The following is an 18,698-nucleotide window of genomic DNA, read 5'->3' as shown; positions in this document are numbered from 1 at the left end:
GTTGTGATTATTTCTTGTGGTCAGCAGTCGCTCACACCCAATATTAATCCAATTTCTTACAAAAGAGAAGCATAGTAGTAAAAGAAATTCATTTTAATATGGACCTACAAATGAAATGTGAAGTGCCTCAAACTTTAGGAAACTGATATATACTGAGGAACAGATTTATCAAACTTTCACACAGCGCCGCACAGCCCAGCACAATAAGCCACCTTGCTATGCAGTGCAGCGTGAAAGGAAAAGGGCAGGAATGCACTGTATTCAACATTATATGGAGCATTCCTGTCCTTTCTATGTGCAGGCACCCTTGTGGCTGTCTAGCATTAATGCAGGCACCCTTGCGGCATGGTGCAGATTGAAATAATACAGTGATTTTTGCTGTGTTGTGTTACTCTAGATTTATCAAGTTATGCAGGGCCACGCACAGTGGCCTTAAGTGATAAATCTGACTTAGTAGTTGCGTCACCCTTGCTTCCCTGTGTGTGTCGCAAGCGTGATGCAACTCAATGATATATACGCTCCTGAATGTGGGCAAATAGGAATATCTGCCAATTTAAGGTTAGGTAGTTTCACCTACTTAAAATGTGGATACCTTATGATCTAGCCAAGATAAGGGCTCTGGCTCAGTGCCTCGCCACCAATGCACGGCCTGCCTTGAAGATGGATGTGACTGACCAACTGTGACAATGGTGTGAAAGCACACAGGCATGAAAAGCCCACACTGGACAACTTAGTCCCTTCTCAATGCTGATGTTGTCTTTGACAACCAGATACTGAATCACTGCAAAAGAGCATGGTCAATGACAACATTTTTTTTAATATGGTGCAGCGAAGGATTATGATTGCTAGAACGGTCATTGTTCTGTTCTTGTGCCCTTGCAGCCATGGTTTCTTGAAGGAGCACTCCTCCAGTTTCTGATGTTAGGTAGAACATGGTTTTTCATGGTTTTGTTCTTATCGCTGAACTCCTTTGGCTGGGTGGAAGCTGCTACATGGGCAAGATCAATAGTAACAGCATGGCAGGCCACCTAAGATTCTGCAGAATGTCTGGCTTGCTTGTATTTTTAAGGAAACGAGAATCACACAGCTTCACATTAAGATAGCAGCATAGCAGCATTATTCATAGAAGCCTGGCTCCAAGGGGGTCACGAGTATATATGTCACCAACCAAGGGCATCAGGGTAGCAGACTACTCTGAGTCACAGCCTATGCATCATTAAACTTTTAAATCCAAACTAATCATTTTGGAGCAAATACTCCCTCTTCAGAGGGTTTACTAGGAAGGGTACCTTTGCCTCTTCGCAGAATGGACTGCGGTAGCCATTGCCGACATGATGCTGCCCATGTTCATTATATGTTTATCCTCCAATGATTGGCCCTTAGAGGATGCCTTGTCTATGCCTGTGAGAAATTGGGTTGTTGGTTGATGGGGTCGAGGAGACCCCTACCCAAGCAACTGCCACAATCCTTGTCAGGGTGACCCACAAAAGGTAGATCAATTAACCTGTGCTTAACCCTTTCGTAGCTTGGCACAAAAGCAGTCAGGCTTCACTTAGGGGCAATGTTTAAAGTATTTATGAAGCACACAAACAGTAATAAAATGAAAACAGAGCACAAGAGAAAATACACACCAATTTAGAACAATAGAGCAACATTTATTAATGATTTGAAACCAAAAGGACAAAAGGACAAAAATCCAATCAGAATGGGAGAGAGGCATTTAAAAAAATGTAAGGTAAGTATAGCATCTAAAAGCACAAACCGCCATTCGTGATTATGTGGTTGTGAGAGGTGAGGTGAAAGTCACAAGTTCAGGACAACCATGATGGTCCATGGGCCAGATACCTAGAGCAGGTTAGAACTACTGATAAAGTTACTTTCTAAAGGCTAGTGCAAAGGGTTCCTTTCACGATGGAGAAGGCCATGAGGAGCAGAGAGAGTGTTGTAGATGGTCGTTACTGTAGCCGAAGAGCAGGCCAGGCATCTCAGACAGTTATCGATGTAGCACAAAGATCCTGTTAGGTGTCACGGAGGGTCCATGCTGGAGATTCGCATTGGCGGTCACCGCAGGCTATAAGTAGTGTAGCACAAAGTTCAGATCTCACTTTGCTGGTTATCACTGGCTTTCAATGTTGCGCAGAGAACTTTGAGATTTCTCTTTTTCTTCAAGGAGGAGCTCAACTGATGCCTTACCAAGGGTCCAGAATCTGTGAGGCTGTGGCCTGCAGGGACTACTCCAGCAGATGCCAGGCAGGGCTCAGGCATGTCCAGTTGTAGGTTCAGTTGCAAGTAAGCTGGGCAGATAAAGGGAGGCGTCTGCAGCTTCTTATGTCCCGGTAGCTCTAACAGGATGTCAGTCAAATGACCCTTGAAGTCACTTCAGCCTGGGATGAATTGTGCAAGTCCAGTTTTCCTTCTTCACAAGCAGGGCAGACCTCAACCAGCATGGCAGTAGGGGTTTCTTCTTCCGTAGTATCCACAGTTCCAGGAGTGTACTGAAGAGTTGGTACTGAGGGTCCAATATTTATGCCAGATGCCAGATTTGAAATGGAAAAAGCTTCTGGAATTTCCCCATTTGGGGTTATCTAGGATTTCCTGCCTCTCTGTTCTGTCCCCAGTCTGTCTGGGGCACAGTAGGCTAGTGTGAAGTCCTTTGTGTACGAGCTAAGCCAGTGACTCTCTACGTATATGTGTGGTAAGTAATAGCTCTGTTCCTCTCAGGTGAGAGATGGACCATCATGCCAACACCCAGACCCTCCTTTGTGATACTGTTTAGGAAAAATACACAAATGCCAACCTCCGACACATAGTAACAGGCTGAAGGTACCAAATGGTTAGGACAAGTATATGCCAACTTTCTAAAAGTGACATTTTCAGGATTGTGACTTAAAATTCGACTTTACCATTAAATAAGGTTTTAGCTTGCAATTCCTCAGACACCAACCATGACTTTCCTACCTCATCCCAATCAAAAGTTATCAAAAGTTACAAGGTAACCTAATGTTATCCTAATGGAGAAGCAGGCCTTGCAAAAGTTAAAAACAAATTTGAGAGTTCTTCACTATCAGGACATGTAAAACTTAAAAGAACATGTCCAACTTTTTACATACAATGCATCCTGTCCTATGGGCTGATTGGGGCCTACCCTAGGGATGACATATGTGTTAACAAGCATTTGCAATGCAATGGGCCTCGCGTTTGCTCGAGTTAGAGCTATTAGCGTTGTAAACTCCTAACCAGACTTTTCTTGCCTCATAGAATGAAAATGAAAAGGTAAACAGTTTCACATAAGCGAGTCAATGGCCACGAAGCAAACACACAAAAGGAAACAGAAGTTTGCTCGAAGTGAAACATATCGGCAAAAGTACAATTATCGATGTTACTGGCAAAAGTGCAATTATCTATTTAACAGGATCGATGTCAAGCAAAGCGTGTGACTACTGCCCAGCGAGATCACGCTAACTACGAAACAAAGAGAAAAAGTAGTCTAGAAACCATACAGAAAACATGGAGCATCGTATGTTTTCAGTAGTTAGCCGGTGCGCTGAAGGAGGCCTTTCTCTTATCAACTTAAGGGAACTTCAAAAGGCAAGCCCACGAACCAACCAAAATGATGGACATGGTTACAAGCCCGTAGAGAGATAACAACAGGGACAGAGCGCTTTGCGCGCTTGACCCTAAAAAGGAATGTTTGAGCCTGGCAAAAGGTTTATTTTACCAGGTCAAAATAGCAGTTTAAAACTGCACACACTGGTTTAAAAAGGCTACTTATGTGAGTGGTACAATAAGTGATGCAGTCCCACTAGTAGCATTTAATTTACAGGCCCTGAAAACCCATAGTACCACTGTACTAGGGAATTACAAGTACTCTAAATGTGCTAAGTAAGTGTAAGCCAATTTCACCATGTCTAAAGGAGAGAGAGCATAAGCAGGTTAGCACTGGTTAGCAGTGGTATAGTGCGCTGAGTTCCATAATGGGTTTTGTATACCAGGGGATGAAGGCAAAAAGTTTGGGGATGACCTTGCAGAGAGCAAAGTCCAACAATGCCTCATTCAGGACCTCAGGCAAATGTTCTAATTAACGTATCAGGAAAAAGAAAGTTGATGAAGTGGTAAAAATGTTACATTTTTTTCTGTTGAACAATTTTAATTTTTAATATTTGTTAAATCATCAACATATCACATTTTACCTCCCAAAGCAAAATAAACAGCAACATTCGCACTAATAGAGTCAAACGCACCCCATCCCATTCATTTCAGCATCCTATGATCCATAATCTATGCGTGTCAGTGTCAATTAGCACTACACACTTTAAAGAGCGTTCATTTATGAACTCTATTTTGCCATCCTTGTGTGCCCAAAGACATTGTTTTCAGATAGGCCTACAGTTTCCAACTCTGTTACTCATCACGTTGTCTGTCATCTGTCCGAACAAATGAAAGCCTTATGTCTTCAACCGTTGGCCATTTCTTGCAGCCTTTAAACAATCACACAGTTTTCTACCTTTGCGGCATCGACTCAATAGCAATCCTGCATCTGGTAGGCTCCAAACTAGTGACACCAGCATTGCTTGTTTACCATTTCGTTTTTTGTTTTAAAGTCTTAATGCCTAACAAGCAGACTATACGTGCAAAAGGTATAGATCCACAGCAGTTTCAAAATGTGCACACACAGGGCCAGGTTTATTAATATTTGGTGCAACGCAGTGAGAGAACTTGTTGTTCTGCATCAAATGGAGAGAGCAGGAATGTGCAATATTTACGTACATATGGTGCATTTCTGTTCTCTCTCTCAGCTGGTGCACTTGAGGCTGTCAAGCACCAATGCAATCAGGATTATTTTTTGTGCTCAAAAGGTACCTTCATGCACAAAAAACAGTCCTCTGATGCAATTTCCTCTATCTGAGCTGCAGAATGTAGCACATGTAGAAGGAGGAAACATTAGGAGAAATAAAGATATTTCTCCTCATTATGCCTCACCTGGAAAGGCGTAGCATTTTGACACATTCCCATGTTTCTTAGTGTTAGTAAAACTGGGCATGCGCCAAAAACTATGGGTGAATGCTTCGCCCATAGTTCTGCCCATGGTACACTATCCCAGCAGCACAGTGTAAAGCAAGGTAGCGATGTGTGCTGCCTTGCATTATTCCATATGTATTACGTCATGCAGAGCCACCTAAGGTGTCAGTGGCATAGTAAATTTTAGGAGCTTGTGTCACCTTGCGTCATCATTTGTGATGGAAAGGAATAACAAGCCCTTAGTAAATCTGGGCTATAGTTTTCTAATAAGTATTTATAGTCTGGAGATCACACCCGTGTGCTAGAAAGTAATACCCTGTTATGGAGCATTTCTTATGTTTAGTGCTGTTTGTTTTTTTAAACATTTGTGGAGTGATGTAAGCACAAAGAAGTACATTTAATTGTAGTGAATCAAATAGAACATTATTAAAGGATGTTATTATCGTCCTACAACCTATTTACCACACTTTCTTTGAGATTTCTACCAAACTGTTCCTCTCCTGCTTCCACTTAACGCTGAGTGTATGTGTTGGGGTGTCTTTCATTTATCATGAAAAAGGTCATCAACCATGGCTTTTCTACCTCATCCTAATCAAAGGTTAGCAAAAGTCATAACGTAACCTGGTCTATTCCACTCTCAATCCAAGATGCGCATATCACACCCTCTTCTCTTTCTTGAATCCTGTCAAATTCCATAGCGGTGCCTCTGACGCATAGCGGTATCTGGTCTTACATTGTCCCCACAGTTGACTCCACTGTGTGCTCGCTAGTCTGTCAAGATATTCAGGTGCTGCTGATACATAATGAAAAAATGTGTGTGCTGAGTCCCCTGCTGTCATGCATACCACTCAGCAGTACCTAAGTGAGGCCACAGTCGTCTAAGTACTATCTTGTTGGATAGGCAAGGTAATATGCTTTTGCATCAGGAATCTGTAAAACCCTCATCCTCTTTCTCTTCAGTGTGCCCATCCTTACTATATCCCTCTTATTTTTCCACATAAGTAGACATAGAAGCTTGCCTAGCATCTTAAACAGATGACCGCACGGTATGTGACCTTGTATTCCTGACCCACTATCGAAAGTGTAAACGTCGGCCACAACTTCAATGCTTTTTCCCACTCCCCTAGTGTCCTTGCCATATTCAACTCTTGACTAAAGCACAATATTGCTTGCCACCATTATTCCAAAATATCTAAAGGGCTCCTCTTGGTGCCATTTTAGGGGTAACTGCTAGATGTGTGAATCCTGGGGCATGTGTGTCCATCCAAAGTGAAAGGAACAATTTCAGCCAGTTGAGTTTAAGTCCTGAAACCTGACCTAACTCTAACCTCTAATCCACTCCATCAACACTCCCAATGTCAATTATGTGAACACCGACAAACTCGCAAATTACTGGGTATTTGTGTACTTCTTGAGGGTAGCGCTTCCACCTGGAACCAAACAGATATGCTTCAGTCATGTAAAGGGCAGGCGTAAGTACCTTTCGTTTGTTGGAATATGGAAAAGTAGAGGGAGAGGATTGCTACAAAGGTAGAATATGTTCAACGAAGATAAATAAAATCACAAACACAGTTTCCTTACATTTAGGCTTGGAAAGTTTCCTAGCCAGTAGAAATTCTAAATGTGTAAATTTTAAAATCTGGAATATTCTGGAAATCGGCAATTGGCTCTTTTTTGAATCTCGTAAAAATCTGAACTTGTCACAGATGTTGCAGTGACCCTGTGTCCATCATTTAGGGCTACTACTTTGTGAAATAGTCGCTGTGTCCCTAATCAGTGAACATAACTTATTTTTTTTAAGGGTGCGGTGACAAGGAACGTGGGGATTGAATCTCCCTACTCCCAAAGTGCAGCTTCTCTAGAGGACAGCTAGGGCAATCGTTATTTTACACGCCGATTCTGCTTGTTGGTGCCTCATTTTGCCCAGCATAACTCGTAATAGGAGGTAGTTAATACTCTACCCCTGGGTATCAGTGAACAGAAGGACCTAAATGTTTCAGTTAATATTATTTTTGATGTCATCATTCTTTTCTTTCCAACTAACATTTAACCACGTTTGACTGATTAATTAACAGCTGATGTTGCCCTGCAGGTAAGGACAATAAACCTATAAACATTCCACCTTAAAAAAAAGTCTTGTGGAACCAGGAGCTGTCTCTTAGCCGAAGAGACTGTACAACACCACTAGATTTCCCCATGTCCTCTAGCCTCTTCAGGAGCAGCATGTTTACACAAGGTTTTGTTGACAAAGAAGCCCAAAAGTAGAAAATCGCTTATTTACTGTGCTTCAGAAAACTAAGCCGTACCATACAAGCTGTTTTCAATTTGTTTCCAAAAAGTTTTTATTTATTTAAGTGAATATTTTAAATTCATCAAATTTTAAAACATCACATGAAGAAGAAAATTCTTGTGATAGGTACTATAAATGTTGCTATGTTTTCACGGGATTTTCTTTCCTGCAACAGAGATCAGGTTATCGATCCTACCTGACATGACCTCGCAGGTTTTGCATCTGCCGTGCACCGCCTCCTCAGAATCTGACTGACCGAGGTAATCCGTGAGAGCAGGTACACTCTTGTGATTCGTTGACGGTCAATGACTTCTCGCCGCCATCCTTTTCCTCGCTTGTCCACCAGAACTGCTCATGGATGTGTGGACGGGATAAAGGGAAAACATGTATATTGGTAATTATGAAACATAGGTCACATCAAGGTTCTGAGTAACATAATCAGGTCGATCTTCGATCTCATTTTCTATTGGGCCGCGCGCGCATTTTGGGCCGTATTTATACTCCGTTTGCGCCGAATTTGCGTCGTTTTTTTCGACGCAAATTCGACGCTAAACTAACGCCAACTAACGCCATATTTATACTATGGCGTTAGAGGCGAATAGCGCCAAAGTTCCCGGAATGTGCGTCATTTTTTAGCGTGAACCCCTTCCTTGCGTTAATGATATGCAAGGGAGGCGTTCCCGTCTAAAAAATGACTCCCAGGCCTTTACGTGGTATTTATACTCCCGGGCAAAAGAGACGCCCGGGAGTGGGCGTGGCTTAAAACGGTGCATTTGCGCCGCTTTTTAACGCCTGGGTCAGGCATGGCGTTAAGGGACAAGTGGGCTCAAAATGAGCCCAGAGTGCCCTCCCCTGCCCCCAGGGACCCCCCCTGCCACCCTTGCCCACCCCAGGAGGACACCCAAGGCTGGAGGGACCCACCCCAGGGACATTCAGGTAAGTTCAGGTAATTTTTTTTTTTTTTTTTTTTAATAATATTTTGTGGCATAGGGGGGCCTGATTTGTGCCCCCCTACATGCCACTATGCCCAATGACCATGCCCAGGGGACAGAAGTCCCCTGGGCATGGCCATTGGGCAAGGGGGCATGACTCCTATCTTTACAATGATAGGAGTCATGTTGATGGGGGATGGGCGTCGTTAAAAAATGGCGCAAGTCGGGTTAAGACGATTTTTTCGACGTAACCTGACTTGCCCCATTTTAAGACGCCCATGCGCCATTTTCCCCCTACGCCGGCGCTGTCTGGTCTACGTGGTTTTTTCCCACGCAAACCAGGCAGCGCCGGTCTGATTGCGCCGTCTAACGCCATTCCATAAATACGGCGCCCGCATGGCGCTTCAGAATGGCGTTAGACGGCGCAAAACTTTTTGACGCTAAACTGCGTTAGCGCAGTTTAGCGTCAAAAAGTATAAATATGGGCCTTTATGTGCACAATATCCCATCTGTGCTTCGTTTACGCATGTACAATGCTTTATTTTATTTATATACAACATATTTCACTGTCACATGTTAGATTACAAACTCACAACACTGTTCCATTATGTTTGTGTTGTGGAGCGTGAACAACTCAGCACCAGACACTTTTAGTTGAGTTTTATTGCTAACCAATTCATAAGCGTGTGCACTTCTGCTGCAAGAAAGCAACACTACTACCAATAACATTTTGTCTTCTTTACTTTAATGATTACGGTCACTTCAGGTCTAAAACGTTTCCCGTCAAGAATCACCAATAATGTATCTACTGTGAAAGCAGGTGAACATCTTCCTGGCATTGTTATTGGGCTTGACAGCTTATGTCTACCCTGGACTGGGATTCAACATTCATCTGGTGAAACAAAAAGGCCTTTGAAGATGAGTGCTAATTTGATTAATAAGTAGTTGCATCCTGTTATGATGCACTTTGCTTTATCTATTTTAAATAGAAAATGCAGAGTGGATTTCGTTTCTGTAAAACCACTGCATATTAAATGAACTGTGTTGAAAGCAGCCTTTAAAAGCATTCGCTGCAGCCACTTTAATGAAAGGAAAGGTTATTGTTTGCAGGTTAACGATAATTGGTACAAGATGTCTCATTTTTTAGAACAATTAGGATGTCAATATAAATACTGGTTTCACTAACACATGACAAAATATTTTCGCATCAAAACAATTGCAAAGGTCTAATAAGCATGATACGTGTGCAAGATGATGTACAGTGCACACACATATTATTTAGAAATGATTTTACATGAGCGGCTTTTGGCATGAGTACAGTAAGATTGATGTACCAAAAGATCCGCCATTAATAAAAATCACTTTCGTGTCATGACTGAAGAAACGTATTTATTTTTATGCTTTAAGGTTATCATTGTTTGACCGATGAACATCGGCCTTTTCACATAATCATAATTTTAATATAAGCAGGAGGAATATTTGTACATTTTATTTGCATTCTGCTGCTTCACTACAATATTTACGCAATTTATCAAAACTCGTAATGGTAGCATGTGACATCAGAACATCACCTGATCGCTGACCCGCAAGGAAAGACTATTTTGGGTTTGTTTTATTTGATCTATCGTTGTTAATGGTTCAGGAAACCACAAGGTAATGAACAGTGGAATAGGTTAAACTTGAGGGCAACAGATAAGGGGCAAAGATCTCTGCTCCTGCCAGCCTTGAAACGACAGCCATTGTCTAAAACAATGCATCCAATTGTTGTTTTTTGATCCTGGGGTTTGCAAGAGCCCACTGATATATGAGTTAAAACAACAGGAAAGGGAAGGTTTTATGAGTCATAAGATGGCCTACATGTAATTTATAGACCTGGCATAGACAGCTTTAACTTTCTCGCCAACCTAATGTAATTAAACAATAAAAAACAAAAGATACACTCACTCACATATACATAACTAGAGGGGCTTTTGGTCGGCTCTCTTCATCCATTTTTCTGATCCAACAGTCATTCATATTTTGCTTCCGTCCACCAAAGTGTACAGAAAGTGGCAGTGTTTCAGCCCTCTTCAGCCCTCTTCAGCCTTCAGCGCTCCTCCATTTTGAGTAGCAGCAGTTTGTATAATCATAGATATGCACCCATATAAAAAGAAGTGCACATCAGTGCAAGGGCTGGTAGGTCAATACTTCAGTTTGACATTGCTATTTATTTTTTATAATTTATCCTTTTTTATTTTTAGTCATTCTTGTGTGTAAAATTACGTAATTCAAAGTCAACATTCATTATCTTTTCACAAATAATAACCATGTTTTCCTGTGATGTGCAATTTAACTAAAATGAGTTTCTAAAAGTGTTGTAAGTAGAATCATCTTCAGGTTTCCCTCCTAAAGGAAGTCTATCGCAGGAACCTGATACACATGATGTACATAAGTAATAATTCCATTTGTGAGTACCAAGGCCTTTTGCTCTGTGTATTCTCCTCTTTTACCTCTGCTGAGAGCTAAGGTTTGCCCTAAAAGCATAAACATCATTTAGGGGTCGTCAGGGGTCGCAGCCGCAATCCCTGGCACTGCCTTTGTGACCCCTGGCCTCAAAGTTGGAAAACTTTGTGTCAGCTCGACCCTATGGACATCAGTTGGGGCTCCACTCTGTTTTTTGTCAATTTGTATTACACTAATAGTGAATACAATATATATCATTCACTATTAATGTAATACAAATGGAGTACAATTTGCTGGGATATGCCTGCCATGGCATCCGAGGTAAGTGAAAAATGTTTTTAAATGGCTGTTGTGTGCATGCTTGCAGGCGAGAGTGCGTTTATATGAGAAAGAGTGTTTGTAACTGTGAATTTGTGGGTGTGTGTAAGTATGTGTGTATGAGTGAAAGTGTAGGTCAGAGGGTGTGTGATGCAACTTCCACTACCCCTGGCATTTCTGTGAATTGATGTCCATGCCTAACGTCCTCAGCCTATACGCTGTCTCTAAAATCTAATAACTTCTTCTTGCAGCACAGTCATGTCATTGTTTACCAGGAATCGGCCTGTCACTTTGGCAACTCACCAGCATGACGCTGTTGTTAAACAATGTTAATAAACAGTACACTGCATTGAGGGAATAAAGAATTATATATGTCTTGTGAAAGCAATACTTGGGTGAAAAGGCTTGAGAGTGTGATATGTTTCTCTCCATTGCCACCCTTGTCTTGTGTCGCTTGTTGTCATCTCTGTCTGAAGCTCCTTATACATTACATTGCCTTAAATTAATATTCGTGGACTGGTGGCAAATCTTCAGTAGCTTAGCATACATTTATGGATTTGAAACTGATTTGATTAGTTCTGAATTCTGCATCCTGGTTCGTTCTCTGATAAATATTGGTAGGTTTGAATGGCCTTATGCTATGGGGTAAACTGCAAGGGTGAAATAATTATCACACAACTCTTTAGGGCATATTTACAAGGAGATTGCTCCGCAGTGGCATCATTATTTTTGATATTCCAGAGGCACAGTCAGTACTCCATATTTACAAGGTGACACATCTAGGCCAGTGTGTTACTTTTTGTAGATCTGCATTGGAATATAGTGGGCCTGAACTGGCTGGACCACGCAGATCTCAAAATAGGCAAGGCAGGCATTCCATCATAAATTCTAGTCTATCCTATCCTAGCATAAAACAGTGATATTTACGAGTTTAGGAAAAAGTGACTAATCGTCAACAAGCGGCATGCAGGGCCTGAAATGTGTCAAAACTACTGCACATCAGCAGACTAGGCGTAAGAAATGATGCATTGGCATATAAACAGAACATACCCAAAGCACTTTGGCAAGCTCAACTATGCCATGGAGGTGCTAATACTTCAACAAAGAGTGCCAAGGAGATCAAAGCTACCCCACCACCACCATGTAGGCAGAGCAGAATAAGGGAGTTTGTGTACTGCCAGAGGACTACTCTCACTGACCTCAGGGAGGAGGAGGCCATCACCTACTACAGACTCAGGAGGGAGTCCATCATACAGCTTCTGAACCAGATTGCCCCTAGACTGCAGGCAACATCTCAGAGGTCCACCAACATCTTCTGTAGATGAAGCTGATGGCAGTCCTCCACTTGCTGGCATCTGGGCCATTCCAGACCACCACAGCCAGGGTGGCAGGAATCTCCCAGTCATCTTTTTCTGCCTTCCTAACATCCGTCCTGGATTCCGTCATCAGTCTGATACCCCGGTACTTCATGTTCCCAAGACACAGCAGCAACAACAGAACAAAAAGAAAGGCTTTCATGCCATAGCTGGCTTTCCACATGTCTTGGGGACTATGGCTTGCACACATGTGCAACTGGTGCCTCCTGCTGCAACATCACACCTTTACTGCAATAGGAAACCCACCCACTCTATCAACGTACAGACAATTGTGGAACCATCTATGGAAGTTCATCAATGTGCAGACCACGTACCTTGGGAGTGCTCATGATGCCTACATCTTCAGGCACTCCAGCACCAATAAGCGCTTCCAGAATAGGCAATGTGGGAATGGTCTACTGATTGGTAAGTACATGACAGACCTATTAACAGTAAATAATGTATGACAAAATAGCCATCTCTGCGTTTGGTGACTGAGACAGTGCATATGTAGGAGGGGTGTGCTTTTACTTGCACTATACATGATGGCACATGTGCGATTTATTCCTGCAAGTCACACATGTTAAGACACACTAAGACACACTAAGCCACTGTGTGTGCCTTTTAATGGTGGAAAGATCCAGAGCAATGTAACACTAGGAAAAATGCCCTGTTCCATCACTGTGTGCAAGGAAGGGCTTCCATGGCTGTTGTCTGTTTGTCCACGTGTAACTCCTATGGTTCATGAGGCATGTTCTGCATCTCACACCAGGTAAACTGTGAAATGTCTCAAATCAATTGCCTTCTCCAGGTCAAGTGTACCATTCAATAATTACTTGTCAGCCAACACACCATTGCCACATATGTGGGGTACATTCTGTGGCACACAGACATAGCTAATCAGGCCTCCAAGGGTTCATGCTGTGTAGGAAGGTGGCCCCTAATGCACAAAGTAAATCTCACATGAAATGAAGCCATATGATCACCATGTTGCAATTTTGCCTGTCTCGGTGCTACGCTGCCTATTGTGTGCCAGTGCAGATTAAAAGCTCAGGACTGTGTAGTATGGACTAAAACAAGTCCTTCACTGCCCTTTCTCAGTGAGCAAGTGCAGTGCTGACAATTTACTCGCTGCACTTTATGGTGACACATTTCTAAATATCTGGGTCCGTGTGTCCTGTCCACATAGTCGCCCAAATGCACTGTCATGTGTAGACAACGATGTTTCACATTGACGTGCACTCATTAATCTCTCCATGTCAAAACAGCTCAATGCAGTCTCCTCCTCCTGCTACAACACTCTCCGCATGCTCCACAGGATCTACAAGTGGATCCCAACAGACACAAGAAAAACAGTGACACAGGCCCTCGTCAGCAGCAGGCTAGACTACGGCAACGCACTCTACACAGGCATCCCGACAAAACACCTGCGACGCCTCCAACGCATCCAAAACGCCTCCGCCCGACTGATCCTCAACATACCCCGTCGCAACCACATCCCACCCCACCTGAGAGACCTCCACTGGCTCCCCGTTGACAAGAGGATCACATTCAAGCTCCTCACCCTCACACACAAAGCACTCCACAACACCGGACCTGCTTACCTCAACAACAGACTCAGCTTCTACATCCCCACCCGACAGCTCCTCTCCGCAGACCTCGCACTCGCCACCGTCCCCCGCATCCACCGAAAGACATCCGGTGGCAGATCCTTCTCCTACCTCGCCGCCAAGACATGGAACACTCTCCCAACCAACCTGCGACGGACCCAGGACCTACTCGCCTTCAGAAGACTCCTCAAGACCTGGCTCTTCGACCAGTAGCAGCTTACCCCCCACCCCCCTCAGCGCCTTGAAACCCTAACGGGTATGTAGTGCGCTCTATAAATATACTGATTGATTGATGATTGATCAGTGGCAGCAGCTACTGAACATCAGTGACTTCTACTGTCACATTTCAACCTGTGTGAATGAATGGGACCATATCACCTGCACTGGGTAACAAAAAATAAAACATGTTGTAGGCCAGAAAAGCCAATATGAGTCCCAAGCCAACACAATAGAGAAGTGTGAGATAAGTGTCTCCTCAATGGCGTACCTACTCTCTTTATCAGTCAAGACTCATCATTTTCAGGCTAGCGATAAAAAGTATTTTGTAAATCAGCAAGTGTGTATTAAAGTGTCAGGAATAATAATTTTGAAAGGCCATGTGTGCCAGCCAATGTCAGTGTAAGCAGTGGACATGGGTAAATGTCTACACAGGTTCACAAAGTGACATCAAAGCACAAAAACAACATATCTCTCAGCCATACTGGCAGTCCACATACAGACATACACTCAGGTATTCAGCCACATCAACAGATGCAAACATGTGTTGTTACACCTGTTCTGGGGGTAATTTGCCAATTGGAAAACCATAATAATTCAGCAATGTACAAGTCACAAACACTAAAACAATGTTGGCAAATATGGCATTCAACATTCATCAACATATATTGTAATGTAATCTGGACAATGCACCACAGTGTACTCAGGATACAATCTCAACAGTTCTTTGGCACAGCAATGATGATAGAACCAGTGTAAATAGGCACTCAAAGCACAACAATTTACAGTACAACACATATGTGTGAAGACCAATGTATTATGTACAGGTATGTGATAGACAAATATCAGTTACAGCATCAGTGTGTCCTACATAGAGATGCCCCACACTGCATACCTATGACATACTGACTGATGAAAAGCAGCTGCTAAAGGCTGACAATGAATTGTACAACTATCCAGGGAACATGTGTAGAATGCACCACATGTACTCACCAGATTTCACTTTCTAAAGGAAGTGAACAATTCAAAGGCTCTGACATTTGCAAGTAGTGCAGCTACATCAGTGGTTTCACAGGGAAACATGTATGTGTGAGTATGAAACAGGCTGGTACTGGCACAGCCCACTGAAGGATGACCAAAAATTCAGATTTGAGAGCAACATACTGTCAATTACAGTGGCAATGGACCTTCAAATCACCTACCACACTAAGGTACTGCCTAAATGTGATTGTTACATTATGGCAGTGTCAAAAGTAGCAGGGCATGCACATCATTCAATATAACACACAGAACAGGAAGAGATGTGGAATAAAATGTGCTAATGTTTACATGAGCCCCCTCGCCAACATCGTACGCAAGCACAACATCATCATCACCTCCTACGCCGACGACACCCAACTTATACTCTCCCTCACTAAGGACCCCGCCAGCGCCAAGACCAACCTACAAGAGGGTATGAAGGACGTCGCAGATTGGATGAGGCTCAGCCGCCTAAAGCTGAACTCTGAAAAAACGGAAGTCCTCATCCTCGGCAACACCCCGTCCGCCTGGGACGACTCCTGGTGGCCCACGGCCCTCGGCACCGCACCGGCCCCCGCAGACCACGCCCGCAACCTCGGCTTCATCTTGGACCCTCTTCTCATCATGACCAAGCAAGTCAACGCCGTGTCCTCCGCCTGCTTCCTCACCCTCCGCATGCTCCGCAAGATCTTCCGCTGGATCCCCGTCGACACTAGAAAAACCGTGACCCACGCCCTCGTCACGAGCCGCCTGGACTACGGCAACACCCTCTACGCTGGGACCACAGCCAAACTCCAAAATCGCCTGCAACGCACTCAAAATGCCTCGGCGTACACCGCAACAGCCACATCTCCGCACACCTGAGACACCTGCACTGGCTCCCAGTCAGCAAAAGGATCACCTTTCGACTTCTCACCCACGCACACAAAGCCCTCCACGATAAGGGTCCGGAATACCTCAACCGACGCCTCAGCTTCTACGTCCCCACCCGCCTCCTCCGTTCCTCTGGCCTCGCACTCGCTTCCGTCCCTCGCATCCGCCGCTCCACGGCGGGTGGGAGATCTTTCTCCTTCCTGGCGGCCAGGACCTGGAACTCCCTCCTCACCAGTCTCAGGACCACCCAGGACCACTCCGCTTTCCGGAGACTCCTAAATAAAGACCTGGCTTTTCGAGCAGCAGTAACCCCCTCTTTCCCCTAGCGCCTTGAGACCCGCACGGGTGAGTAGCGCGCTTTATAAATGTTGATGATTTGATAACCAATATTGTCCAATACTGGTAGAAATGTGTCATTCAGTACACATAACAGACATGTACTTGAATGTGGGTCATTCAATCACCTTGATCATTGACTGAATGTTCTTTTTTGTCTTTTCAGCTGACCAAGGCTTTGGTCTGCAGCTATGGGTCATGATTCCATTTGCACATCCCCAGACAGAGTACAACTAGAACTAGGCACTGGGGATGAACAGAGGTATTGTGGAGTGGACTCTCAGAGTCCTGTAGTCTTGCTTCTGGTGCTTGGGCATGTCTGGTGGGAGATTGCTATACTCCCCCCCCCCATGGTCTGTAAAATGTTCCTAGTGTGTTGTATTCTGCACAACATCTATGTGAGGACAAATGTCCCAAGCGACGTGGGCCATGAGGACCAGTAAGCCCAGGATAAGGAAAATGTTGCCACAATTGCGGATGCCCGGCAAAGAAACCTCATTGTACAGAACCTTTACAGTGAAAAGTGATGTAGCTTGATGACCATAATCCTTTTTATGGAATGATTCTTCAAAAATGTAAATAAGTGTATGAACACTGCCTTTGTGTATGTTCATTTCACAGTTATTGTAAACATCAAAACACATCTCATTTAATAGGAATTAGCCCATCACAAAGTCTGTAGCTATCTGTTACACTCACCCCAGGACAACATCATGTAGACCAAAATATGCGTGCATATCAACAACATGTACCAAACGCATGTGCTCTGGAAGACATATACCAAACAAAGGTAGCAATGTGGAATAGTGTGCACATGTTGTGAGTATGTGTGCTGCTACAGTGTACTGACCGTCAGACATCCTACCACAATCCAAAGGGAGTGTGGATGTAAACAGTGTGCATTGACTGGATGTGTGTTGCACAACTTGACTTTTTTTTCCTGTCTGACACTCGTGGAGGCCAGTATAGTGACCTTATTGTCCTATGTCTGTGAACAGAGGCCCATGTGATGTGCTTGGGCACTCAATGCAACCCAGATAGTCTCCCTAAGCTACATCAGTGTTTATAAGCGCATAGCAAAATGAGTGTGGTATCTTACATAACACATATAAATGATGAGTCTTGAGCTGTGTCGGTGCTGGATTTGCTACCTAGACCCAATGCAGGCACACTTGCCCCATTAGGCAATGATATAACTGTTACATACAGGAATGGATGTGACTGTGTTGGTTTGTCTTACTCCTAAATAAACAATACTCTAACTCCTCCTGCCCCATTTATGTGTGCTGATGAAAACAGGACACAAAGAAAACCAAGGACTAAAAAAAATGCCAATGTATAACTACATGGAATATCACTCCTGTCAAGGTAGCATGCACTGATGCATTCCAGGTTAGAATGGCATAATCTGTCGGAAAATGCATATATGACCATCTGGTGTTAATAGCTACCCACATTCTAAGTTCACATAAACCCTCTCTGTTGCCAAATATTGTGATGCATGGAAATGGTAAACATATTCCTGCTTGGAAGTCATCATACTTGTTTGGTCTACTCATGCTGGCCTTGTGATATCAAACTACAGGCTAACCTTTATTGCAAACACCTTTTTGCAGGTGTATTGTGCATGTGCCACAAATGTTATGCCAGACACCAAGCCCAGACAACAGATGTGTCTGTACCACAACATTATATGATGGTTGTTGGGTATGTTAGTCTGGTAAATGATGTCTGCCACACAATAACAGGTATCACATTGGCCTAGCCACATACCTGTCATATCTATATAGTCAATCTGTGAGCTGGATGCCACATACACTGTAGACTGGCTGAAGCAGCCAGTGTATGTCGTTCCCTGTGTGAGTATTGCGTCTGTAACACAGCCTATGGCAGGGATGCAGACAGATAGAATGATTTTTAACTTTGTGCATATAACAATGTGGATTTAATTTGCATAGGACTGCAATATCTGTGAAATAAAAAGACCTACTACACAGCTACCTATGTTCAGCCAAGCATTATGCAAACTGTAAAACATATAAATAATGTTGTCGCGTCGGCTCTCATTATCCTAATGAGACTACTGTATTTTGAGCTGCAAGATCGTCCACAGTGTGGGGGACTAAGTCTGACCCATGGTGAAGGACTCTTGTCACTCTAAATCCAGGTTTTGCTCCGGCTAACTAGCAGTGCCTCATCTCTCCCAAGGGGAAGAGACAATTGGGCAGCCGAGCGCATGACATCTTAGTACTTCCCAGGGAAGTCGTGGTAACTCAGGTCACAACCG

General features: G+C 43.6%; 1 long non-coding RNA gene across 1 annotated transcript in view; it reads right to left on the bottom strand.

The window, feature by feature from the left end:
• LOC138246850 (uncharacterized) overlaps nucleotides 1–18,698 on the bottom strand; it is a 164,174-nt gene that overhangs the window by 11,821 nt on the left and 133,655 nt on the right. Inside the window, exon 2 of the long non-coding RNA XR_011194336.1 lies at nucleotides 7,506–7,657. This is a non-coding gene — a long non-coding RNA (uncharacterized lncRNA). The remainder of the gene's footprint in view (nucleotides 1–7,505; nucleotides 7,658–18,698) is intronic.

Source organism: Pleurodeles waltl, chromosome 1_1 (assembly GCF_031143425.1).
Source record: "Pleurodeles waltl isolate 20211129_DDA chromosome 1_1, aPleWal1.hap1.20221129, whole genome shotgun sequence".
Classification (NCBI taxonomy): Eukaryota; Metazoa; Chordata; class Amphibia; order Caudata; family Salamandridae; genus Pleurodeles; species Pleurodeles waltl.
Note: the sequence above shows the minus strand (reverse complement) of the source record. Positions and strands in the feature narration are given on the sequence as shown.